A 12,267-nucleotide genomic window follows, 5' to 3' on the forward strand; every position below is an offset into this window, starting at 1 on the left:
GGGGGGGCGGCGGGGGCCCGCGGCGGCGCTCGGGCGGGCGGACTACTTGACGTGTCGGTGCGGCGAATTTATTTCACTTTGCCTAAGGAACGGGGTGTGCTGCGGCCCCCATTGCCTAGGGAAAAAACCCGGATGTAAAGTGAGTGAAACTAAACTAGAGTGAAGTAGGGCAGCAGCAGCCAAACTCCAGTGCAGCGGCGACGGCGGTGGTGATGGGGCTGAGCACCGAGCGGCGGCGGCCAAACTCCGATGCCGCCGCAATGATGGGCCGGTGCAGCGCTGCAGCTCGGCTCCCATGCAGCTGCAGCCGAGGCGAGGCCGGAGCTCGCTGCGGCCCCCCCAACTCCGCGGCCGGAGCCCAACTCCCCCTCCCGCCGCCAGGAGCTGCAAAGGGGCTCCGGAGCGGCCCCAACTCCCTCCAGTGCAACAGCAGTTTTAAGGGGGGAATAAAGCCGCGAGGGCAGGAGCGAAGAGAATCAACGGAGAAGCACTGCAATGGGGGAGCGTGGTCCAGGCAACAGGAGAAAGATGCAACCTCAAGTCATATGCAACATGCAATCCCTGGCCGCCGCTCGCCGGCTCCCTCCCCTCGCCACCCCGCCCCCTTTCCAAATAACTACCCTTGAACCACTTTATTAGCTGTACTTAGTCCCACACTCGCTTTGGGGAGGGGCCGGGGCCGGGGTCCTTCGCTCACCTTTATTTATTGCTGCTTTCTCCCCCCTCTCCATGTTTTTTATTCCTAAGTTCTTTTGTTCTAAGGGGGGATGATGGCATTTACTTTTATGCTTTGTGTAGCAGGGCAATCACTGGGAATCGGCCACGTATAATCCGGTGGTTTGTCATATTTTATTAGTGAAAGTATTTTATGCCTATTCTACCTCCAAGGACTGTAACATGGAGAACTGCAGGGAGGGAAAAAAAACACAGAAGAATTCTTGTTTTGAGAGATTTCTTGGCGGGGCGGAGGAGGGCTTTTTCTTTTTTTTTTCTTGGAGGGGGTTTATTTAGATATTTTAATCGATAATTTTCAACTTAAAGCTTGTTTTTGTATAGATATACTACTGGATTCTAAAATAACCTCCAGACACACACACACACACACACACACACACACACACACACACACACACAAGTCCAAAATTCTAGATTTAAAAAAAATAAAAATCCCTACTGGACAGAGATATCTATCCTGTGCAGCACGCTGGACTTAACATAGTGTTGGCCTTCGAATGTTAAATAACAATAAACCTCAACCTCAACTGAATACAAATGGGGGGTGGGGGTGGTTTTGTTTTTAAGGCTCAGCACTTTTGTAGCATCTGCCACTACGCATTTTCCAGGCATTGCTTAGCCATGCAACTCCCATAGGCATGAAGTCCAGTTTTTGCAGATAAAGAGCAACAGTGGTGAGATGATTTACCCAAAGTCAAACTGAGTCATTGGCAGAACCCAAATAGCCTTGGACTCTATTTATTACTAGTCTTATCTTTTCCATTAAATAATATTTCCTCCAAGAAGTAAACAGTATTTAAAAAATAAATAGACGTCCTTTTACCTTGTTATGTATCTCCACCAGAGGTGCTTTGAGATCCTTGGATGTGAAGGTATTTGCTTACTTATGTGACTTGCAACATTAAGTTTAGTTTCCCAAGAAATAAATAATTTTTAAAAATTCTGACTTCATAAAGCTAAAAAATAAAAGTATGGGCTTTATTTTACATGTGTAGGCCATTTCATACTCTGAGCTTTATGTTGAAAAAAAAAATTCAGAGCAGAGAAAGTGTATAAGAGTTTGAGAGTGAAAATGAAAGTCCCTATAAATGATTCAAGAAGCTTGGATGAACTCATAATGTTTGTGAAACTAAACCCATAACACAGTCAAGATGAATAACGGAAGGACCGTTTGGGTTGTAAGACCCAGCTTTACCACCCAGAGATAACTCTAATGTATTTAGAAGATGAGTAAGGGAGGCGGACTTTCAAGCTGCACTGACTAGGCACTGGAATCATAACCTAATGGTGTCATTTCAAATCAGCCCAGGCTGTCAAAATTTTTTCTGAGCAAGACTGCCTTACTATTCTTTCTAAAAAAAAAAGTTGAAAATTTTTCAGAATTTCATAGAAAAAATTCAGAAGCTCAAATTGCACCCAATAAATGCCATAGAACAGGGCTCAGCAAGCTATTTGCTATAAAAGCCCAGATAACACATATCTGAGACTTTGCAGACCATCCCGTTTCTGTCACAACTTCTCAACTCTCTGCGGCTGTAGTGCAAAAGCAGCCATAGAAGATATGTAAATAAATGAGCCTGGCTGTGTCTAATAAAGGTTTTATTTGTGGGCCTTGACATTAGAATTTTATGTACTTTTCATGTGTTACAAAATATTCTTTTAGTTTTTTCAACCACTGAAAAAAGTGTGAAAACATTCTTAGCTCCTGGGCCTCACAAAACCAGGGGGTGGGCAGGGTTGGGCCCACAAGCTGTTGCTTAATTACCCAGCCTTTAGAAGACTAACGTTGATTGAACCACTGAACTTCTTGTACCAGAGGTTGCTTGGTTATTAAGATGTTTGTATAGCGATCACAAATCAGTGTCATGCAAAATCATGTTTTAGATATTTATACTTAATTAAAATATTTTAACCAAATAATTGTCTGAACATTCCTATAACTAAAAAACCATGAAAAGAATACTCTCACTTATGATTTCATTGATAGATCACATTTCCATTGACATACTCGTCCCTCTAAGATGGTGAAGAGGAGTGGAACCAAGGGGGCCTGGATTTTGACACCTAAGAAGTATCACTCCTTTTTAGCTAAGGCACTTTGGGCAATTACTTAACCTCTCATAGCCTCAGTTTCCCTATCTTGTAAAATGTAGCTCTTAATGCCGACTTGGTAGGGCTGTTGAGAAGATTGAATAAAATAATTCATGTCAAGTGCTTAGCACTGCCTGGGACTGCATAATACATCCTTCCCTGTGCCCTTAAATTCATTTTCTGAGTTAACATAACTCTGGAGAAGGTGAACATGTGGACTTCCAAGATCTTGTCCATGCACGTGTGGCATATGGGGTCCCAGGAGTCTTGTGGCAATTCAAGTTTGCGGGGTTGGTATTGTGATATATTTTGGTCTTTCTCGAGCTCTGAACATTCCTGTCATGGGCACTCAGACACGCACTTAGGCCTTCTAAACCCTGGTAGTTCTCATTCATAAAATAAAAGTACCTGGTGGGATTTTTGAAAGGGCTAAGCGGCATAAATGCTAAAGAAAAAAAAAGATAACAATTAGTATAAATTAGTGAAAATCCCAGAAATAAGCTGAAAATTGAAACTGTACCATCAGAAGCTCCTTTGGGGTAAATCATTCAACTTTTAGTCATGAATGACATAATAATAAAAACAAGTGCACAATAACTTAGAATTGTTCTCCTATCACCTAGTTAACCCCTCCAAAACCATTTAATATCCATCAAAACCCTGCTGAGCAAAGTTAAAACTCAAATTTTGAATGTTATTAAATATTGGAGTGCAGTTTTTAATTTTTATAAAAGTAGTCAAATCTATCAGTGTTACCCTGTGTATTCCTGCCTTTCATTCCATGCTTCAAGAGGTCATCCAGACTTCAAGATAAGAAAAATACCTACAATTTTCTTCTTGTATTTTTATGGTTTCTATTTTTCACATTTACCTTATTGTGATGTGTGTGTGTGTGTGTGTGTGTGTGTGTGTGTGTGTGTGTGTGTGTGTNTCTATTTTTCACATTTACCTTATTGTGATGTGTGTGTGTGTGTGTGTGTGTGTGTGTGTGTGTGTGTGTGTGTTGGAAAATAGGAGCTAGGAACCTAATTAACTTGTTTGATAGAAAATATTTAATTTGTATTGGGATTCTATTGGATAATGTAAAATGTCATTCAAAATAATAAAACAGCTAGCTCTCAATAAGGACTATCAGTCCAACGCGGAGATACTGTAAATATAGGAAAATATATAATGGGCATTATATATTATAGTATTATATGGAGGCTTTATGTATTATAATAGAGAATAAATAAAGAAGTTTCTTCTAAATTTTCTCACAGTTTTGTGGTAGCATAGTACACATTATACCCATGGATATTAAGGTATTTTTGTACTTATATTTGTACAGGATTGTCTCTGATGTTCTGGAATTTGACAGCATTTCAAACAAAGTAATGACCAACTTCTCCCCCCACCCTCCTTAAAGAACTCATTGAACAGCTTTCTCATGCAGCTCCCCTGCCTGTGCTTTGCTTAACCACTGTCTTTTTTCTTACTCCAGGCTGAAAAGTAACCCCATTATCTTTTAAAAGGTCAGTTTAAAGAAGATTTGAACTCTCTCTGAAAACCTGATGGTCCCACTTCTTCACTGAGGCAGGGAGGTAACTATTTGAGTTAACCAAGTCTTCTTTTCTAATTCTTATTGGGCTGGAATAAATGAAAACATGGCTTGTAACAACAGTGCTTAAATAAGTAGAGACATATCAATGTGATTTTTAAAGAATTATGACAGAAAATCCCCAGTGACTAGCAGAACTTGAATGTATGTTCTTTTCCCCCACTGTCTCGATGGTTTCTAATCTTTTAAATATCTTCATTTTAACTGTCCTGTGTGTGCGTTTATGGTAAGGCAAAATCATAATTGGAAATGGGTCAGGCAACTTGTAAATAAATAAATATTGGTGGATAAGCAGTCAACTCTCTGGAGAATACCTTCAATTTCATTACTTTGCCATAATCTCCAAGGTCAGTTTAATCCTAAACAACTTCAGGGGTATGTGTGTGTTTAATAGAACTAACTAGACCAGGGTTTCTCAACCTTGGCACTATTAACATTTTGGGTCAGATAATTTTTTGTTGTGTGGGGACATGGTAGGATATTTAGCAGCATCCCTGGCCTCTACCCACTAGATAGATGCCAGTAGCACCTCCCCAGTTTTTTGACAGCCAAAAAATCTCCAGACATTGCCAAATGCCCGTGTGTGTGTGTGGGGGGGGGCCGGAGTGAGGAGGGTAAAATTGCCTATAGGTGGGGGTGCGGGGGGGTGGAGAACCACTGAACTACACCAAACACTAGATAGATTTAAGTGTGTATTGGTGTGTCTTTGACTCTGCCCTCCACAAAAGTGGATCCCAATTCCTTTTCCAAAAGTAACTGATGTAGATCAGGGGGCTTAGGCTGGACCTGTTGTTAAAATCTAAAATGGCTGCAATTAGAGCTGTAGAAATGTCTGCCCTAAAGCTGTTGAGCTGCTAAAAGTATCACAGGGAGAGTCTCCAAGACTAGGGATGTTAAAAGACTTTTTTCATCTTGTTATTTGCACCTTTAGTTTATCTGTTATCAACATTAATAAATTGTATTGTGGGCCTGAGCAATGACATTATCTAGGGGAAGGCATTCCCAGATTTGGAGTCTGAGAACCTGAGCTTGGGTCTGGCCTCTGAAAATGTCTAGCTAATCACTTTATCTCTCTGGGCCTATTTCCTTGTCCAAAACCAGGAAAACAGTAATGCTTAATCCAGTGCATTGTTGTGAGGGTCCAAGCTGTTAATGAGAAGTAACAGGGTTTATTCTTGAGGAATTAGGAACTTTGGAATCATATAGTCCTGAATTGACCCTGGGCAAATGATATGCAGTGTTGTAAGCTGCAGTTTCTTTCTTTTTTTTTTTTTTTAAGATTTTTATTGGGGAATTGGGGTGATGGGAACAGTGCTGGGGAATTGGGGGAAGGGGAACAGACAAGTTGCTGTCCTTTTGTTCTTCAGTCTAGTTGTGGAGGACGTTGCTTCACTGGCCCAAGTTGGCACCATCATTGCGCTCTTCCCGGGCGAGGCAATCAGTCGCCGGCTTCTGGACTGCCGCTCACTGCGGCTGCTGGCTACACACGGTAGCCTATGGCAACCCACTGCAGTAGGGGCTGCAGCCTATGCTGTCGCTGGCGACTCACAGCAGTCCAGCTCCAGGTTGAGCTGTTGTTCAGCATCTTAGCTGTGGAGGGCAGTGTCACTGGCCCTCATATGTGGGATCCGAACCGGGGACCTCTGGCGTCCCAAGCCAGTTCTTAACCATGGCGCCACTCGGCTGGCCCTAAGCTGCAGTTTCTTTATGTGCAAAATGCAGAAATAATCATATGATTTCATAGTGTTGTTATGGAACTTAAATGAGATAATGTATATCAGACATGCTGTATAAATATTATTGGTCTTTGGTAAATTGCATTACATTGTACAAATACATATTGTATTGTTATTTCTTTTCTGTGAGCATTGAAACCTGGAAATCTGAACAAGTTAATACACCTATATGAGTAAAACCCTATTATGAACATGTTACGTCCCAAATTCCAACCAAGTGAAAGCAGCCTTACACTAGTGTGCAACCTTCTATCTTCCAAGTTAAAGTAGTTAGGGCACAGGTTTGTTGCAACAACATAAGGTTCTCCTTCCCTTATTGAAATAATGTTCTAATAAGTTTTTTACAACCTCTGTACCACATAAAACATGTGGGGTCAGGCATAGCATGCCCAGCTAGCACAATGTATGTCCAGCCCTGAACATTTAAATCTGACCAAGTGCTGTTGCCAAATTCACCTTCCCCAAAAGCATTAGCAAATTGCATCGCAGTCCTGAAATGGGGTGCAGGTAGGTGTTTTCTAAGTTAAAATATAAATAAGGGGACCTGAGGGTATCTTTTATATAAACTTTTTAATTAAAGTATAACACTCATACAGAGAAATGCACAAATCACAAGTTGTACATTTCATTAAATTTTCACAAAGTGAACACACCTATGTAATCATCGAATGGTTTTAAAGGTTAGGGAATTCAGTAATAAACATGTTTTTTATTATTAAGAGGGTAAAATAAGGTTATCGTGAATTTGAAAGAAAGCAATGGAGATTTCCCAGACAAAATAGCAACTGGCTTTGCTGTGCAGCTGTGATTTTGAGTTATCAAATGAAAATAATTGCAGAATGATACATTGCCAAAAGTCCTATCACTATCTACTACTTGATATGTGATTCTGGAAAATTAACTTCAAGTGTCTCAGTCTTCTCATCTGTTAAATGGGGATAGTAGAATTGTTATTAAGATTAAATGAAATAATACCTACAAAGGTTTGGATGAGTTCTAGCACATAAGCTCTCAATAAATGTAAATTATCCATTCAGGATGATGCCCCAAAGGACCACAGGAAGGAAGTTATGGAGATCTAAAGAATTCTTTTAGAAAAAAGGGAAATTTTGCACAGAAGGGGAGCTGGATCAAAATAGCTAAGCAATGCTGTCACTGAGGCCTGGGATCAACAAACAGGGTCTGTCTGTGGTAAAGGCTAGAGAATGAAGCCTGAGAGAAAGCAGGGTACCTGGAAGTGGCAAGCAGGCTGATGAACCAAGAAGTTGTAAAGACAGTGCAGTTCTGAACAGAAAGCCAAAGGGGTGTGCCCAGCATCCGAACAGGACATGACCTGATTTTGCACAGACCAGAGTAAGGTCTAGGAGTGATCGTTTGGGCTAGACCTAGAGAGAGGAATGAGAGAAGCAGCCATAGGAAACATAATTCCAGAGGTCAGAGCCCTGAAAGGCCTGTACCCTGAAGGAAGGGGACTTGTTTAAGGCTTTATCCGAGGCCAAGGGACTAGAACATCTTAGGAGTGACCTCAAATGTATATCTTTAGGCCTGGCATTCCTTTATACTGAAATAAGGTGTAATTATGCACCTCAATCGACTTGGGTCTTGAGGAAGAGACAGGCTAAGTCTCACAACCTAGACATGGCAGAGAAATCTCTTCTTCTGGATGATTGCAACAAGAAGTTACCCCAAATCCAGCCAGCAGTCAGATTTGTCACAGCTTCATTATCTCAATCTTGTAAATGACTTATCATTGCTCTAAGGGTCTTTGAAAGGAGGCAATTTGGTTTCTTTTTCCTTGATTGGTAGTAGGAGATGCATCAGTGTATAAGATGCAGCAGGGCAATTTTGGTGAATAAATATGACCCAGTTTTCTTTCATGAAACATCTGTCACTGATGGATAAAGGGTATGAAATAACCAAGCCTGAGATGGCAGATTTGTGGCCTGTGGGTTTCTGAGAGCCTGAGCTTGGCCTCAGAATCCTTCTCAACACAGTGCACCAGGCAGGAATTACCAGCTGGAGCTTGCTCAAGATAGAAATCCATTTTGTCATACCTGAACTTACCCGTCACCCCTTGTTATAATTCATGCACCTGTCTATCCTATCCACTTCTCCCAAAGCCCAATGCAAAGGGTATCAGATATGAAATTTGCCTGAATTCAACCCTACATATTTAACTTAAGCCCTGGATAGGTAACAATTGCCTCTCTATTTAGGGACTTGTTCTCATATTCCTGAGTTTATAACTGATTTATGACCTATAAATAGTCACATCAGCCTCATTGCTGAATAATTTACATACTGAGGTCATGCTCTCTGGATGAACCCGACACCCATTAGTGTTAAACTAATCAGTCGTGTGCATCCAAGCTAGAACACATGGAGAACCACGCTCCAAAGTGGTGGGAGTGGACAAACAGAAGGCCTAGATATGTTTCCCCTCCTTTTACCTCCATCCAGCCAGTCTTCCTCTTTAGCTTCATTTTCTTCATCTCTAAAATGGAACAGTATCTTCCCACAAGTGGCAACATTAGGAGAACTATTAAAACAATAAAACAATAAATGTTTTGAAGGCTCTCAGAGCTCAAAAACTTCAGACTTGAACTGTTATTCCTGTAGCTATAGCCGTCTTTGATGAAAGCCATCATGATGAAAGAGGTTGATCATTTTCTGTGTTACACTTCAACACATAAATAAGCCAGATCTCTTCTGCACTATGAAGTTGACGAAATGGGAGAGAGGCTGTTTACAACTTTGGGGTATAGTCCATGTTGTTCCCATCTGTAAAATGGACACACCGTGCTTCTCACTTCCTTCTCTCTGCCTGCAGAGAACTGATGAGATTGAAGCTGCAAATGACTGAGTGTACCGAAAAATGGTGCTCTACGTGCAAGAAAGAGGAAATAATTAAAGTTTAATTGAAAATAACAAGAATCCTACCATCCCATCATCTGGGTTGGTGAATGAAACCAAAGGTAGTAATGGATTAGGGACTTTGGGCTAAGAATTGCACTGGTGGATATGGAGATAATACAGAGAAGTAGGGACCTGAAACATGTTCTCCTAACACTGAGAGTGAGAATTTAAAAACAAGAAGTGTTTTCCAATAGCCCCTAGGGACTTTTGAATTCCAGGAGGTGTAGAGGTTATGAGTCTCAGAGTCACACACACTTTATTTTAATACTACTTCCTCAATTAGCATAAGCACAAACTTATTATTTTTCCAAGTACATTGTGTTGTCGCTGTTCATCTAATAGAAAAGAAAAACTCATTCCAATTCCAATCTGGATGAATATTACATTTCCTTTGATAAACGTCAGTGGGCTGATGGGAACAGACCCATTCCAAGCTGAAATGCTAGAACCTAAGCTTTGTGACTAACTGTGCCTAAAGACAGCTCATTTCATCCTGGAGTGTTCTTGCCTCGACACTTGGTCTATGCAAAATCAAAAAGATCACAGAGCAAAACCAACTGAGAGTCTGACAACATTAACGCTGCGATTTTATGTTCGTCTGTTATTGGACCCTAAGTCAATTTACAAAAATGTTTTAAGGAAAAATGTTTTGGCTGAGTAATTGTGAATAACCAGAAAAGGCAAGCAAACAAACAAAATAATGATAGCAGGTAATACAAGTGGGCCTTGCTTCCGGTTGAATTCTAGATCTAATTTTTAAAATTAAAGTTGCTCATTTTTTTATTTTACCAAATGTACAATTTCAGAAGAAATTTATCCTCATTGCGGATTGAATTTCCACTGAATATTGCTCCCAAAGCTTTAAATCTGAATTTCTCTGCCTTTTCAGGGGCACTGAGCTATTTGACACATCGGGGTGTCTTAAATTTCTATGAACTGGGAATCCAGGTCCCAGTTCTGCCCCCTCACTAGCTGTACACTTGAAAAAGTCAGTAGCTTAACAGGTTTTAGTTTTTTCATCTTTAACACAAAAATATGTGTATCTTAGCATGCCAGAATAGTTAGGGGATTTAAAACAGGGATCCCTACATTTTTGCCGAGTTTTTTCCATGAAGACTTGCTGTTAATAATTAACAGTAAAAATAACAACTGCCATTTACTAACAATTCTGGTCCAGATATTTGGCCCAGACTTAGAGTTTTATAGTAAGAAAACTAAGGTACCGAGGGGTTAAGTAAATTGCCTGAAGTCACGTAAGTAGTAAATGAATTCCTGCCCATGGCTACTCAGATTCAGGTTCTGCTTTCTAATGGGAATTCCATGAGCCGTAGGGAAGATGTGGGGGTAGTGCCAGGCAAAGGGATGAATTAGGCAAGGCTTTCAGAAGAATGGATGGATGCGGAGACAAGGTCTCCAAAGAAGAGCAACTCACCTTCTCTTTGGCAAAAAAAGAGAAGCAAGTCTGTATCCCACATAGGAAAACACAGGGTATGGTGGAAAATGTGGGATTTGGAGTCAGAACAGCCTGAGTAAGAATCTTGGCTAAGTTACTCATTAGCTGAAGGGCCTTGGACAGGTTATTTATCCACTCTTAGCCACATTTTTCTATCTGTGAAATAGAGAAAATAATACCTGCAGAGTTGTTTTGGTGGTTAGAAATAATCCATATAAAGCATCTTGCACATAGTAGGCATACAATATGTGGCAGGCAGAGCGGCTGGGCGATTCAGGTGGTTAGAGCGTGTGCTCTGAACGACAAGGTTGCCAGTTCGATTCCCACATGGGTCAGTGAGCTGCACCCTCCGCAATTAGATTGAAGACAATGACTTGAGCTGAGCTGCCGCTGAGCTGATGGTAGACGGGTGGATGGCTCAGCTGGTTAGAGCGCATGCTCTTAACAACAAGGTTGCATTTTGATTCCCTCATGGGATGGTGGGCTGCGCCCCCGCAACTAGATTGAAAACAGCGACTGGACTTGGAGCTGAGCTGCGCCCTCCACAACTGGATTGAAGGACAATGACTTGACTTGGAGTTGATGGGTCCTGGAAAAACACATTATTTCCCTTTCCTAATAAAAAAATCTTAAATATAAATATAAGTATAAATTATATATATATATGTGTGTGTGTGTGTGTGTGTGTGTGTGTGTGTGGCAGGCAAAATATCATCATATCCTTTTGTAAATACTTTGGCAGCATTTCCCAAAGTGTGTTGTTAACAAGCATTTATCAATAAAAAGAGAAAAGGTAAAGCTTTAAATGAGGGGATTGTTAGGCAGTCAAGTAAATCTGGGAGAAGCTGTTAAGCAAAGTTAAACTGTTTGTTTACTGCAGGACTTCTCAGAGCCTTTTAATTGCAAAGATGTAATAGGACTCTCCAAGAGAAAGCATTTTCCCAATTTATTTGATTATATAGCCTCATTGTTTATGGTGCATCTTACAGGACTGATGTTCTTGGGAACACATGTTAGGAAGCACTGGTCTAGTGAGTTTTGGAAGAAAAAGCTGGGTTCTTCAGGTCCAGTTGTGACGTTATTTACCATTTTGTGGTACCTCTGGCGATGTCTCTCACCTCTATTTCTCCCTAAAGTAGGACTTCTCCTTTTTACAAATGTCACAGAGTGAAAGAGTGATGTCCAACATCCATCCAAGTGAAAAGTTCAGCTCCCAACAGGACCGGGTAACCCACAAAGCAAAGCAAACCAAGCAAGGCCAGTGGGGCCAAAAGCATTATTGAGCCTCTCAGGATAGCAGGACACTGCTTCTTCTTCTCTCCAGCCACAGTAGCTTAAAAAGTGCAGGTTACTCCACAGACCACCAGAAGGCACCAGCATGGAGAAAAGCAGCCCAGAAAGTAAGAGGCCAGCCCATCCAGAGTGGCCCTCCTTACGCTCCTGTCCGTCCGTGCACTTGTCAAAGGCTGGTCCAGCCCAAGGAGGGGGAAAGAATTAAACAGAGGATCAGCTTTTTATTTTCATGTAAAAAGCACTTGCCCTCGGGTTATAAATGTTATTGCATTTGTGTAGCACTTTACTGCTGCCTTCGCTTTCAAGCATCACAGGATCCCAGTGGCAGTACTTTTATAACCCTTGATCAATAGCTTATTTCTATCGCCTTCAGTCCCAGCTGCCAATCCGTTCTGTATAATGTGGGAGGCAGACTTCCCTGCTCTCCAGCTGTACATGTTATG

This window comes from Hipposideros armiger, unplaced genomic scaffold (genome assembly GCF_001890085.2).
Source record: "Hipposideros armiger isolate ML-2016 unplaced genomic scaffold, ASM189008v1 scaffold_258, whole genome shotgun sequence".
NCBI lineage: Eukaryota > Metazoa > Chordata > Mammalia > Chiroptera > Hipposideridae > Hipposideros > Hipposideros armiger.